This window comes from Aethalodelphis obliquidens, unplaced genomic scaffold (assembly GCF_003676395.1).
Source record: "Aethalodelphis obliquidens isolate GAN/ISIS:26980383/991018 unplaced genomic scaffold, ASM367639v1 scaffold6, whole genome shotgun sequence".
Taxonomy (NCBI): domain Eukaryota; kingdom Metazoa; phylum Chordata; class Mammalia; order Artiodactyla; family Delphinidae; genus Aethalodelphis; species Aethalodelphis obliquidens.
In genome coordinates, this window is record NW_020837950.1 from 991,652 (window position 1) to 1,006,738 (window position 15,087).

Below are 15,087 nucleotides of genomic sequence, written 5' to 3' on the forward strand. Positions count from 1 at the left end.
CAGACAAAGGATTAATCTCCAAAATATATAAACAGCTCATGCAGCTCAATATTAAAAAAACAAACAACCCAATCCAAAAATGGGCAGAAGATCTAAATAGACGTTTTTCCAAAGAAGACATACAGATTGCCAAGAAGCACATGAAAAGCTGCTCAAGATCACTAATTATTAGAGAAATGCAAATCAAAACTACAATGAGGTATCACCTCACACCAGTCAGAATGGGCTTCATCAGAAAATCTATAAACAACAAATGCTGGAGAGGGTGTGGAGAAAAGGGAACCCTCTTGCACTGCTGGTGAGAATGTAAATTGATACAGCCAGTATGGAGAACAGTATGGAGGTTCCTTAAAAAACTAAAAATAGAATTATCATATAACCCAGCAATCCCACTCCTGGGCATATACTCAGAGAAAACCATAATTCAAAAACACATGTGCACCCCAATGTTCATTGCAGCACTATTTACAATAGTCAGGTCATGGAAGCAACCTAAATGCCCATTGACAGACGAATGGATAAAGAAGATGTGGTACATATATACAGTGGGATATTAGCCATAGAAAGGAATGAAAATGGGTCATTTGTAGAGACGTGGATGGACCTAGAGACTGTCATACAGAGTGAAGTAAGTCAGAAAGAGAAAAACAAATATCGTATATTAACGTATATATGTGGAATCTAGAAAAATGGTACAGATGAACCGGTTTGCAAGGCAGAAATAGAGACACAGATCTAGAGAACAAACATATGGACGCCAAGCAGGGAAAGCGGGGTGGGTGGTGGTGGTGTGATGAATTGGGAGATTGGGATTGACATATATACACTAATATGTATAAAATAGATAACTAATAAAAAATAAAGAGAGTGGCTGTGTATTCCAGTGTGGTCTCAAGTAACATTGAAATTAGAGGCTCAGGAACCGACATAGTGAGCTTTCAGTTCCAAAATGAAATGTTTGCTATCAACTAAGTGTGTTTGGAAATGATTCGCCAGCTGGTTTGAATATTCTTAAAGTATCAATTTGGTTGATAGGGGAAAATCGTGTTAAAATGATAATAAATGTCTTTTTTAAGGTTTTAAATAATTCTATAAGAATGATCTATCAAAGCATTATCTACATTATAAAGAATCAAAAGAGTCAACCTTAAAAGAAATGCAAATAACAATTCATTAAAAGTGGAAATAAGGAAGATCTTTAGAGACCCTAATTTCTTTGTCATTTAAGAGGAGTACAGTACTAACCCTTTGGAAACATCAACAGAAGAGATAATAGAAAAAAAAAAACAAATAGACCCTCCCAAAATTGTTCATTAAGATACTTAATAGAGATATTAAAACGTTCTTTTCTCATAGCCAAAGATTATTCTAGTCTCTAAATTTATTTTCTGAAATGCTATAGAATTGTCAATGAGATGAGGGGAAAACCATAACAAAATGGCATATTTCTGGAAACACTTATTTTTAAAACTCCAACATTCCCTAAATATATTTCCAACCGGGAAAGAATTTTTAAAAATCCATTGATTCACTAATGAAGCCCTGATAGTCCACAATCCTGGGTAAAGTAATGAAGCTCATGTGTATGTAGATATAGCCCAGCTGGTGTACAGGGAGGCCAATTACTCAGAAGAATTTCCTTGCATATAAGACTCATAGATTAATGAACTGTTGTGTTAACTGAGGAACGGAAGCCTGGATTCTAAAAGACCCACAACTACAAGAGTGGACTATAATTTCTAAGTCTATAAACAGTCCAGATCTATTTTACTCTTACTATTCTTTTTCAGAGACCAAGGAACTCTTTTTCTTTTAATTTTCAGTTTTGGAATCTTGCTTTAATCACTTTCCAACACAGTCTTTAAAAATTTTAAATTCTCTTGCAACCACAGAATGATTTATTTGCTGAAGAAATCGGGGAGCAAGTGTCCTACCTGTCCATAAGTAACAGGATCACAGTGTTCAAATGGTAATATGATTCTCCCTTTTGCACATTCACAAATTAAAGGAGGGTAGGTCTCCACAGAGCTCAAGGCTAAGGCAGCTCATTGGTCTTCAGGAATTACACATTTGGACTAATTGGGAGTATGTTGACCAAAGTTCTGTTCTTCTCAGCGTGCCTGAGGAAGTAGTGGTAAACACTATAAATACAGGCTGGGCCCCAACTCTTTGTCTTCTTTCAGACTCACATCCCACATCCCTTTTGCTTCAGCAAAATGCTTTGGTTGTGTCCACCCTCATGTGGGTAAGTCTTAGAGTGGCCTCCAGGAGAGGAGGGAAAATACTATTTGTCAGCAGGAATCATTGCCAGACTCTGTGTGTTGGCCTTTGCAATACATGTTGTTTAATCTTCCAACAAAGCTAAGAGATAGATATGATTGTCCCCATTTTTCCTCTTAGGAAACAGAGTATTCTGTGGAAACGTGGTAGCCCTCCTCAAAGCTTGACGAGGAAGATGATGCACCTGTGTCCCACATTTATAGCTTCTACCTTTGGTAAGAATATCTTCAGTAGTAAAATGTTTTGTAAATCTTCATTCATAGATCGTGAACTTGATACCTTTTTATGTGTGATTCTATACCAGATTGAAAAACGCCAGTTCTATGTTGTATTTGTTAAACTTTTATTGCAGGAATCAGGATCGTGTTGGTATCAAAACATTTAACCTTCTTTATACACAAAAAATTCTAATACTGTACCATATCATATTTTACTTAATCCAGCAAATATTTGTTCTTTAATCAAGGTATTCCTCGGTAATTCTAGTTTAGGGACATTGTGTGTATGTGTGTGTGTGTGTGTGTGTGTATGTGAGTGTGTGCAATGGGCTGAATATTTATGCCCCCTCAAATTCATATGTTGAAACCCTAACCCCTAGTGTGATGGTATTAGGAGGTGAGGCCTTTGGGAGGTGATTAGGTCATGAGAGTGGTGCCCTCATGAATGGGATTAGTGTCCTTATAAAAGAGACCCCAGAGAGCTCCCTTGCCCCTTCTGTGAGGAGGACACAGGGAAAAGAAGCAGAAAGCAGGCCCTCACCAGAAACTGAATCTGTTGGCACCTTGAACTTAAACTTCCCAGCCTCCAGAACAATGAGAAATAAATTCTGTTGTTTAAGCCACTCAGCCTATAGTATTGTTACGGCCGCCCGAACAGACTAAGCATGAGTGTGTATGTGTGTGTGTGTGTGTGTGTGTGTGTGTGTGTGTGTGTGTACACACTTTGATGATTTAGGATAGATTCCAAATAGATGTACTTTGTAAGGTGTTTTCTCTTGTTTCTATTTGTTTTCTTCCAGGTATGGATACTCCATATAGTCCCATAACTCTGACAGTTGTAAGAGTTATTAGAGAGCACAGCCCTATCCCTGAGAGGAGAAGGAATGCAGTTCCTTCTTTTCATGCCCATTCTTCCCCGACATCTTAACATTCACTGACGAGGCCTTGCTGAGAGACTCAGTATCTGAGACTTCAGCTTATCACTAATGTTGCAGAATGTGTCACTGTTGGAAGGCTTCAGTGGTTCACAGTCAGTGCCAGAGTCCTCATTAGGAAAGGGTTTCTCTGACTCAGCCAGAGAAGGAGTACATTTCTCGCTCGGAATACTCAGAGGCAGTTTCCTTTTAAAAACAAAAAAAGAAGTTCTAAAAGTACTCTGTGAAAAAATGTTCTTTTGACAAGATATATACACAAATCCATTTTCAGGGAAGAGTTTTTCTTTTCATACAGTTTTATAAACATTTAAAGAGAGATGATAAAAGAAAGGTTTGTATTTTCTTCCATATGCTGTAGAATAACACGAAGAACGAGTTTTTGTTTGCTTTTACTTGGTTCCATGGGATACATGATTTAAGTTCATAAAGAGACAGAAAGTAGTGAAAAGAATAAAATTATTTTTATAGAATGGCCTCTTTTGGGGCTTCCCTGGTGGTGCAGTGGTTGAGAGTTCGCCTGCCGTTGCAGGGGACGTGGGTTTGTGCCCCGGTCCGGGAAGATCCCACATGCTGCGGAGCAGCTGGGCCCGTGAGCCATGCCGCTGAGCCTGCGCGTCCAGAGCCTGTGCTCTGCAACAGGAGAGGCCACAGCAGTGAGAAGCCCGCGTACCACAAAAAAAAAAAAGAATGGCCTCTTTTGTGGGTGCTAAAATATACATAGCAGTTAGATACTTCTAAACAAAAAAAAATTTCTTATTTTGAAGATAAAAGCATTTCAAATTAGTTAATTGAGAGAAAGTTGCATTACTTGATATCCAGCTAATAATGGCAAATTCATAATAAGTGCTAATGGTCATATAGTACTTACTTACTATGTGACAAGAGCTATTCTAAGAGCTTTACAGATGTTAGCTTTTTAATCTTCCCACCAATCCTGGGAGGTAGGTATTATTGTTATTCAAATTTTGTATGTGAGAAAACTTTCATAAAAGTTACCACTTCCCTGCCCCATGTCACATTGTAGTGAGACTGGATTTGAGTTCCTGCATCCTGCTCTACAATCTGTGCTCTCAACCATGCGGTCATACTGCCTTGTTCTCATTTGACCATGAGTAGTATTTTAAAACTTTGCTACAAAGGTGTAGATACATCTCTTAGGACATTTAATCTGTAAATAAAGGTACCATTTTCTTGTCTCAGCCTTTTTTCCAACTGCCTTTTCATTTTTAGACCTTTTAATTCAGCCTGTGTCCACAAAGATATCAGCAGTCCAGGACTAGTGAGGATGAGCTCCTCTTATAGTAGGTGCTTAATAAACATCTCTTGAATGAATTAAAATGCAGTTATCATTCTTAAAGAAAGGCTTTAATTTTTCCTTTCCTATAGGAACAAATCCAAATAAAACCAGATGTTTCAAGGTCAATATACAACATACAAAGGACAGCTATTGTTTTTATTTGCCTAGCACTCTCCTTTCTTCTGGTTGAAGAATCCATCTGTTCTATGGAGAAGCCACTCCATGCGTAGTGGTGGGGCTGCTCCTCCTACCACTTGGTTGGTCACAGCACAGGTATGAGCACATGACCCTGGCCTGCTGGTCACAGGGGAATCTATGACCTGAACCTGGTTGGTTCAGGACTGTGTGGTGATCCAAGTAGGATGGTGCCTAACCTATTGTCTCTCCAAATCCACCCTTCTTTGCCTTGCTTTTTGATCTTAAAGCTGGGCCCTTTACCTGCTAATGGAATACTAAACTTCATCAATAGAAGACAATAGAATGACCCTGCATGGCAATAGCAGGAGGAAGATACTTCCCTTCCTGCTTCTGGTCCTCCATCATCACTACTATTTAGGATGGGAGCCTAGCAAGTGCACAGGAGAATTCTAGCTGTGCCCTCAGGCCATGCTCTTATCAACAGCAGCCACCTATCCCCTCTGGCAACAGTTGACTCTTGTACGGATCAGCTGCAGCCTGTCCACACCCTCTCTCAAGGGCAAGCTGCTTCTATAGCTTGGCCCTGGCTGGTGCCCTGTGGCAAGTTTCTTGGCCAGCAGCAAGCTTCTGGCCCTTGTGTTAGTTCTGCCCTCTTCAAAGAGGCCTGAATCTCATCCTGGGTGGAGAGGGGTCTCCTTTGGTCCTTAGTCTTTTATTGTTCAGTCATCCTTAATCTAAAGTAAATAACTGCTGTTTTGTATCTGTTCCCTGATCCAATATCCAATGTGGTTTTTATCTCCAGACTGGATACTGACTGATGTAAACGTCCATCAGTTTCCTCTCTGAAATTTTACATAGGGAATCTGGGGGAAAAGAGATGGCTTCTCTCCTTACAGAATCGAGAGCTGTAAGTATAAAGTAAGCTGGAGCTGCTTGAGGCCATTGTCCCCAAACACAGAGAAGCTATTTGGAGTTTAAAAAAAAAAAAAAGATGAGGTCATGAATAGAGATAAATAGATGTGAGAGACAAATGAAGATGGAGAGAATTCTGATGACATCATTTGACCTCTTATACCCAGCCATGCCTGTAAATTTTTTTTTTAATTCTATTTAAAAAACCATTTTATTGGAGTATAGTTGATTTACAATGTTGTGTTAGTTTCTGCTGTACAGCAAAGTGAATCAGTTATACATATACATATATCCGCTCTTTTTTAGATCTTTTTTCCATATAGGTCGTTACAGAGTATTGAATAGAGTTCCCTGTGCTATACAGTAGGTCCTTATTAATTATCTATTTTATATATACTAGTGTGTATATGTCAATCCCAATCTCCCAATTATCCCTCTCCTCGCCTTTCCCCCTCCATTTTTTTTCTTAAGCAAGTTTGAGTTAGATTTCTGTCTCTTGAAATTGAAAGAACACTAATTATGATACAAAGTAGTTTTGCCATAAAAGAAGTAACCAGTCTTATTCATTTTTCATTTTTTGTTTTAATAGTATCTTTAATTTTTAAAAGGATCACTTATCTAATTTTTGTTCACAATCTCCCAAAGGCAGACTCAGAAGGCTGTCTGCTGTCAGCCCTCCTTCACTGAAGGGGGATTGGGGCCATGTGTTGCAGTGTCCACCTCAGGGATGCCTACCTTAGTCTGAGGGCCTCCCTGAGAGAGTGACCACCACTGAAATGACACACAATCGTATATGAGAGTTGTCCAACTCCAGCAAAGTTTAAGAGTCAAAGAGAGGATGTATTAACCTGTCACTCAACATACCTTTACTGAGTCTCTCCAATATTATGTACAAAGGATCGTGGGTGTCAGGGACACAAAACTAAATAAACTCCCTCCCATACTTTTAAGGAGATTGTATCAATATTAACCGTGTGTTTTATTTTCTGTACTCTGTTGGTTTAACATCTGCGGGCTTGCTGACCCTGGAAGGGTCACACCCACATCACCTTCTTTATCAGGTTCTCATACTCTGGGCCACTTGTCATAATCACCGCAGAGCCATGTAGCAGACATACAGGGACAGCCCCTAGCCCCAGAGCCTGCTGAACTTAATCAAGCTAGCCAATCCTAAGCCTGCTTACCCTACCTTGCTTTTTCCTTCCCTTTCCTTCTGGTGGAAACCACAATAAAGACATTTGCCCAGGATTTCCCCCTCCCCCTCTGCCTCCTGACAGACCCCGGTTCTCCCCTTGTGGTCCCCTGTGGTGTGGCATGGCATGCCCCCTCCTCTTGGGATCTGTGAATTTAACAAACCATCTCTTCAGTGACAATTGTCTCCTGAACTTTTGATCTTATTGAACCTCCAATATCCTATTTCTATACTATATTTAAAAACAGAGACCATATTAGGGAAATTAAAAAATTTTTTCCTACTCCCAACTAATCTAAAGCTCATTGAAAACAGAGGCCGTGCCCACCTGTTCACCGTTGTATCCTTACCAGTAACTCAGTTACTATTATAATTATCACCACTGAATTTCCAAGCGTTGTTCATCTCGTATCACTTATATTCATTTCTTCTGTCTGATTTCTACTGATTCCACTCCACTCCAGGCTCTTATTGGCAGCTAACTAGGCTCGCTCTTCTGGTCATTCCCTGCATCTTTCCCTCTTTCAGGTTTTTGTTCACTGTGAGTTCAAATAGCACTAGACCCACAAAGCCTCTTCTGACTCTCTCAACTACGTGTATGCCTGTGTTTCATTAACTGCCACGCTGATTTCTTTTAAAATTTAATTGCACATTCTACCACTTGTTCTAGTTATCTGTGGCCTTGTTTTAACTCTATGAGATTGTGAGCCCCTTGAATGAGAGAGCCATATTTTTAGACATCTCTGTATTCTTAACTCCTGGCACAGTGCCTGGAAGGAGGTGCTCCATTACTGTTGAATGCATAGAAAAATACTGGAGTATAAATTCCTTGAAGTCAGGGACCATGTTTTACTTCTCTTTGTATATCTTGGAATACCTACCTATAGATGATCTATAAATACTTAGTGAATTGAGTAAGCCTGCAAGGTACATGGAATAAGTAGTATTAATAATCCCATTTGGCAGATAAGGAAACTGAGGCTCAGAGAAGTTAATGCTTTTCCCAAGGTCACCAAGTTAGTATGAAGTAGTATAGCTGGATTAGAACCCAGGTACTTTACCATCTACCAGAGTACTTCTCACTACCCACCATCACAGTAATAGCTGGCATCTGAGTCATTCTTGCATACTAGAAGATAAGGATGTCCTCTCACAGGGCAAGATCTTGTTCTCTATTATATATGTTGTTGTGGACTGAATGTTTATGTCTCCCCAAAATTTGTATGTTAAATCCTAACTCCCAATGTGATGGTCTTACGAGGTGGGGCCTTTGAGAAGCAATTAGGTCAGGAGGGTAGAGCCCTCATAATGGGATTATAAGAAGAGGCTAACAGCTAGTTTACTCTCTTTCCTTCATATGAGGATACAAGGAGAAACCAGCTGCCTGCAACCCAGAAGAGGGTTCTCACCAGAATCCGACCATGCTGGCACTGATCTCAGACTCCCAGCCTACAGAACTATGAGAGATAAATGTTTGTTGATAAGCCATCCAGCTTATGGTACTTTGTTATAATGGCCCAAATTGACAATGACATAAGTTTTTGAAATCTTCTTGATTTTCATAAGATTAGAAATGTATCATGACCTTTATTGACAACAAATACTTGGATATGTCTCCAGTATTGATCTAATAAAATGTGAAGATGTAAAATAGCATTTCTGCATAAGATGAGGAATTGGCAGGTATGAGGAATTTAGCATTATTTTCTCGAGAATGACACATTGTAAATTGATCTGAATCTCTTTGATTTCCCAGAATTTTTACTGGCTGAGTGTATTCCACACACCACCCCTTCTACCTTGGCAATATCTCATGAGCTATTGATAAATTATTAAGCTCTGATGCAAACCCAAGTGCCAGCATTAACCATAAAATTGTGTATTCATCAGGGTCTAGTCAAGAGGCAGAAAACACAATGGTTATTTTGACAGAGAAAAATTAATATGAAGACGATATAAAGAGTCTTTATTGAAAAGGTAAAAGAAGCACTCAGTGTCATGGAGGTAGCAGGAAGCTACCACCACCTTAGGACTAGGGAAACAAAGGAAAGAAGTTGAATTTATTAAGACTTAGAAACTAAGAGGAGAAGCCCCCTGGAGCTGAAAGTCAGGTCTCTGAGGAGGGGTGCTGTTAGGCTGGTGTGTTGAGAAATGTACTTGGGATTGTTTTTAATCAGGTATGGAGGGCTTCCCTGGTGGCACAGTGGTTAAGAATCTGCCTGCCAATGCAGGGGACACGGGTTCAAGCCCTGGTCCAGGAAGATCCCACATGCCACAGAACAACTAAGCCCATGTGCCGCAACTACTGAGCCTGTGCTCTAGAGCCCATGACCCACAACTACTGAGCCCGTGCACCTACAGCCCATGCTCTGCAACAAGAGAAGCCACCACAATGAGAAGCCTGCGCACCGCAATGAAGGGTAGCCCCTGCTCACCGCAACTAGAGAAAACCCGTGCACAGCAACGAAGACCCAACGCAGCCAAAAATAAATAAATAAATTTATATAAAAAAAAATTAGGTGTGGTAAGACATGCAGACAGAAATGATTTTCATGCAGGAGGAAATTTATACTCATAGATGTCTGGAAACAGGAGGTACAACATTCCACCCAGGGCTGCATAGGGAAGCACCAGGGTGGGTCAGGAGGCAGAAGGAAGAGGAGAAAGCATGGGCACAAGCTTTACTGTGATCTCTTCAGGAAAGGCAAAGCAGGGCATGTTAAACAGTTTAGGATTGGGTAGTTCGAATAATTTCTTCAGGTTCTGGGCTATAGTAGTGGTTCCTAGCTATCTAGTACCTGGCTCTGGAGTGATTTAGGGCAGGGGGAATATTGGCTTGGTGTGTGAGAGTTTGATAAAAGAGGTGGTTGGAGTATGGGCTCTGGATTGGTTGATTTGTGTATAAAGGCATGCTCATGACAAGTTGTTTCCATCTCTAGAAACTAGCCAATCCTGGGAGGGGCAGCCCTCCAGGGTCCGCAAGGCCCCCACAATGTCAAAGTATCATAAAATATAGAAAATAAAAACCATGATTAATAGAGCTGGGCTGGTGTTTCTAAGTTCCGAGGGCTGCCACCTGCTTTCCTAGGCCTCTTCCCATAAATTAAACCTCCTCCCTCCTTCAGGATCCGAGAGGGTAGCTAACATATACCTTCCAAAGGGAAGAGAGTTTCTGCCCTAATCATTGAACTTAATGGCAATTCAAAGAGTCTATACTAGAAGTGACTACCTAAGTATTCTAGTTATCCTAGAAGAATATACACACCCATCTCCTCACCTTACTTGAAGACTTTCTCTTCTAGATTCTGTGTTCATTACTAAACATCAAATATCTGCAGAGAGCAGTGATGTTAAACTGCTTTTTAAACTGGAGACAAAAGTGGGGGCCTGTGATGAACATTACATTACCTTCTATCTCTTCTGTGCTTCCTCCTGTATGTCCCATCTCCCCATTACCAGGACTCAGGAGATTTCAGGGAAAAAAAAAATTTTTTTCTAAGATAATTGCCAGCTGAGTTTGTGAAAGGATATTTTTAATCTGTAAGAATTTTATTTCTCCAAAATGGAAACTTTTATGGTTTGAGTTGACTGAAAAACAGAGCCCAAGACAAAGCCTTCATGTGAATGTTTTATTGGGGGATGCAATCCCAGGACAGCAAGAGTGAGGAAAAAGGGAGTGTGAGGCAGAGAAGGGTGGACCACTCCTGCACTGGCCACAGCTTCAAAAGAAAACACAGCTGGTCATTTGCTCACACAAGATGTCTCCAGATAGGCCATATGGAACCACCGCATGTTGAAGCAGTTCATTGTGGGAAAGAAACGAAATGAATTTACCTGTTGGTTCCCTCCTTATGACTCTCATCAGTCAAAATTTGCCCCATTTTTGTTGTGTTACTTGACTCCTTTGGACATCTGATGGGAAATTCATATCCCAGGCTTCGCAACCCAGAGCTCCTGTGGGTCTGTAAGAGCTGCCATGGCTTCTGCTACGGTGGACCATGCCAGCCTCCAGTCTTCCCCCCGTAGAAGAAGGAGACTTCAGCAGTGTTCGGTGAAGTGGCAATGGTGGCAGTAGGCACAGCTCTCAAGTTGCAAGTGGCAAAGAGCCCATGTGAGGATGCACATAAATTGCATCTGATATAGATAGTAATGGGTAAGGAATAAATCAGAGGTTGGAAATATCTGTAAATACAAATGAAATTAATTGGAGAGATGAAAAGTCCCAGAATGATATGTCTGGACTATGCGTTTACAGAACATCGGAACCAGAGGTCTCTATCAACGCATGGAACCAGCGCGTGTGTGGGGGTGGGGCAGCCCTGCCTCAGGAGGGCAGGAGACCTCGTCCCAGTTCCCTGTCTTCCCTTAGCTGTGGCAGGATCTTAAATTAGTTTCTTCTCTCTGAGCCTCTGCTGCCTTATTTAAGAAATGAAAGAGAATCAAAGCTGACGTTTTTCTGTTCTAAGATACATGTTTCAGAGAAACAATTTTACAGGAGTAATCTACATGTACAGTCTTTTCAAATTTCACTATAAGAAAATGAGGAATTATAATCAAGAGCATCACAAGACAGAAACCCATTATTTAAAAAATCTCTATTGGAGTGTAATCGCTTTACAATGGTGTGTTAGTTTCTGCTTTATAACAGAAGTGAATCAGCTATACACATACATATATCCCCATACCTCCTCCCTCTTGAGCCTCCCTCCCACCCTCCCTACCCCAACCCTCTAGGTGGTCACAGAGCACCTAGCTGATCTCCCTGTGCTATGCGGCTGCTTCCCACTAGCTATCTATTTTACATTTGGTAGTATATCTAAGTCCATGCCACTCTCTCACTTCGTCCCAGCTTACCCTTCCCCCTCCCCGTGTCCTCAAGTCCACTCTCTAGTAGGTCTGCATCTTTATTCCCGTCTTGCCCCTAGGTTCTTCATGACCAATTTTTTTTCTTTTTTTTAGTTTCCATATATATGTGTTAACATACAGTATTTGTTTTTCTCTTTCTGACTTACTTCACTCGGTATGACAGGGTCTATCCACCTCACTACAAATAACTCAATTTTGTTTCTTTTTACAGCTGAGTAATATTCCACTGTATATATATGCCACACCTTCTTTATCCATTCATCGGTCAATGGACACTTAGGTTGCTTCCATGTCCTGGCTATTGTAAATAGAGCTGCAATGGACATTGTGATACATGATTCTTTTTGAATTATGCTTTTCTCAGGGTATATGCCCAGTAGTGGGATTGCTGGGTTGTATGGTAGTTCTCTTTTCAGTTTTTTAAGGAACCTCCATACTGTTCTCCATACTGGCTGTATCAATTTACATTCCCACCAACAGTGCAAGAGGGTTCCCTTTTCTCCACACTCTCTCCAGCATGTATTGTTTGTAGATTTTTTTGATGATGGCCATTCTGACCAGTGTGGGATGATATCTCATTGTAGTTTTGATTTGCATTTCTCTAATGATTAATGATGTTGAGCATTCTTTCATGTGTTTGTTGGCTATCTGTATATCTTCTCTGGAGAAATGTCTATTTAGGTCTTCTGCCCATTTTTGGATTGGGTTGTTTGTTTTTTTGATATTGAGCTGCTTGTAAATTTTGCAGATTAATCCTATGTCAGTTGATTCGTTTGCAAATATTTTCTCCCATTCTGATGGTTGTCTTTTTGTCTTGTTTAAGGTTTCCTCTGTTGAGCAAAAGCTTTTCAGTTTCATTAGGTCCCATTTGTTTATTTTTGTTTTTATTTCCTTTTCTCTAGGAGGTGGGTCAAAAAGGATCTTGCTGTGATTTATGTCATAGAGTATTCTGCCTATGTTTTCCTCTAAGAGTTTGACAGTGTCTGGCCTTACATTTAGGTCTTTAATCCATTTTGAGTTTATTTTTGTGTATGGTGTTAGGGAGTGTTCTAATTTCATTCTTTTACATGCAGCTGTCCAGTTTTCCCAGCACCATTTACTGAAGAGACTGTCTTCTCCACTGTATATTCTTGCCTCCTTTATCAAAGATAAGGTAACCATATGTGTGTGGGTTTACCTCTGGGCTTTCTATCCTGTTCCATTGATCTATATTTCTGTTTTTGTGCCAATACCATACTGTCTTGATTACTGTAGCTTTCTAGTATAGTCTGAAGTCAGGGAGCCTGATTCTTCCAGCTCCATTTTTCTTTCTCAAGATTGCTTTGGCTATTCAGGATCTTTTGTGTTTCCATACAAATTGTGAAATTTTTTGTTCTAGTTCTGTGAAAAATGCCAGTGGTAGTTTGATAGGGATTGCATTCAATCCCTAGATTGCTTTGGGTAGTAGAGTCATTTTCACAATGTTGATTATTCCCATCCAAGAACATGGTATATCTCTCCATCTATTTGTATCATCTTTAATTTCTTTCATCAGTGTCTTATATTTTTCTGCAGACAGGTCTTTTGTCTCTTTGGGTAGGTTTACTCCTAGGTATTATATTCTTTTTGTTGCAGTGGTAAATGGGAGTGTTTTCTTGATTTCACTTTCAGATTTTTCATCATTAGTGTATAGGAATGCAAGAGATTTCTATGCATTAATTTTGTATCCTGCTACTTTACCAAATTCATTGATTAGCTCTAGTAGGTTTCTGGTAGCATCTTTACGATTCTCTATGTATAGTATGTCATCTGCAAACAGTGACAGCTTAACTTCTTCTTTTCCGATTTGGATTCCTTTTATTTCCTTTTCTTCTCTGATTGCTGTGGCTAAAACTTCCAAAACTATGTTGAATAAGAGTGGTGAGAGTGGGCATCCTTGTCTTGTTCCTGATCTTAGTGGAAATGCTTTCAGTTTTTCACCATTGAGGACGATGCTGGCTGTGGGTTTGTCATATATGGCCTTTATTATGTTGAGGAAAGTTCCCTCTATGCCTACTTTCTGCAGGGTTTTTATCATAAATGGGTGTTGAATTTTGTCGAAAGCTTTCTCTGCATCTATTGAGATGATCATATGGTTTTTCTCCTTCAATTTGTTAATGTGGTGTATCACGTTGATTGATTTGCGTATATTGAAGAATCGTTGCATTCCTGGAATAAACCCCACTTGATCATGGTGTATGATCCGTTTAATGTGCTGTTGGATTCTGTTTGCTAGTATTTTGTTGAGGATTTTTGCATCTATGTTCATCAGTGATATTGGCCTGTAGTTTTCTTTCTTTGTGACATCCTTGTCTGGTTTTGGTATCAGGGTGATGGTGGCCTCATAGAATGAGTTTGGAAGTGTTCCTCCCTCTGCTATATTTTGGAAGAGTTTGAGAAGGATAGGTGTTAGCTCTTCTCTAAATGTTTGATAGAATTCGCCTGTGAAGCCATCTGGTCCTGGGCTTTTGTTTGTTGGAAGATTTTTAATCACAGTTTCAATTTCAGTGCTTGTGATTGGTCTGTTCATATTTTCTATTTCTCCCTGGTTCAGTCTCAGAAGGCTATGCATATCTAAGAATTAGTGCATTTCTTCCAGGTTGTCCATTTTATTGGCATAGCGTTGCTTGTAGTAATCTCTCATGATCCTTTGTTACTTCTCCTTTTTCATTTCTAATTCGATTGATTTGAGTCTTCTCCCTTTTGTTCTTGATGAGTCTGGCTAATGGTTTATCAATTTTGTTTATCTTCTAAAAGAACCAGCTTTTAGTTTTATTGATCTTTGCTATCATTTCCTTCATTTCTTTTTCATTTATTTCTGATCTGATTTTTATGATTTCTTTCCTTCTGCTTTCTTTGGGGTTTTTTTGTTCTTCTTTCTCTAATTGCTTTAGGTGCAAGGTTAGGTTGTTTATTTGAGATGTTTCCTGTTTCTTAAGGTAGGATTGTATTGCTATAAACTTCTCTCTTAGAACTGCTTTTGCTGCATCCCATAGATTCTGGGTCGTCGTGTCTCCACTGTCATTTGTTTCTAGGTATTTTTTTTATTACCTCTTTGATTTCTTCAGTGATCACTTCGTTATTAAGTAGTGTATTGTTTAGCCTCCATGTGTTTGTATTTTTTACAGATCTTTTCCTGTAATTGATACCTAGTCTCATAGCATTGTGGTCGGAAAAGATACTTGATAAAATTTCAATTTTCTTAAATTTACCAAGGCTTGATTTGTGACC

At 39.7% G+C, this 15,087-nt stretch overlaps 1 protein-coding gene across 1 annotated transcript in view; it reads left to right on the forward strand.

Annotated features, from left to right (window-relative positions):
* Positions 1-15,087, forward strand: part of NMU (neuromedin U) — a 238,046-nt gene that overhangs the window by 30,339 nt on the left and 192,620 nt on the right. Inside the window, exon 2 of the mRNA XM_027102888.1 lies at positions 2,401-2,495. The gene's annotated coding sequence lies outside the window, so the exon portion shown is untranslated. The remainder of the gene's footprint in view (positions 1-2,400; positions 2,496-15,087) is intronic.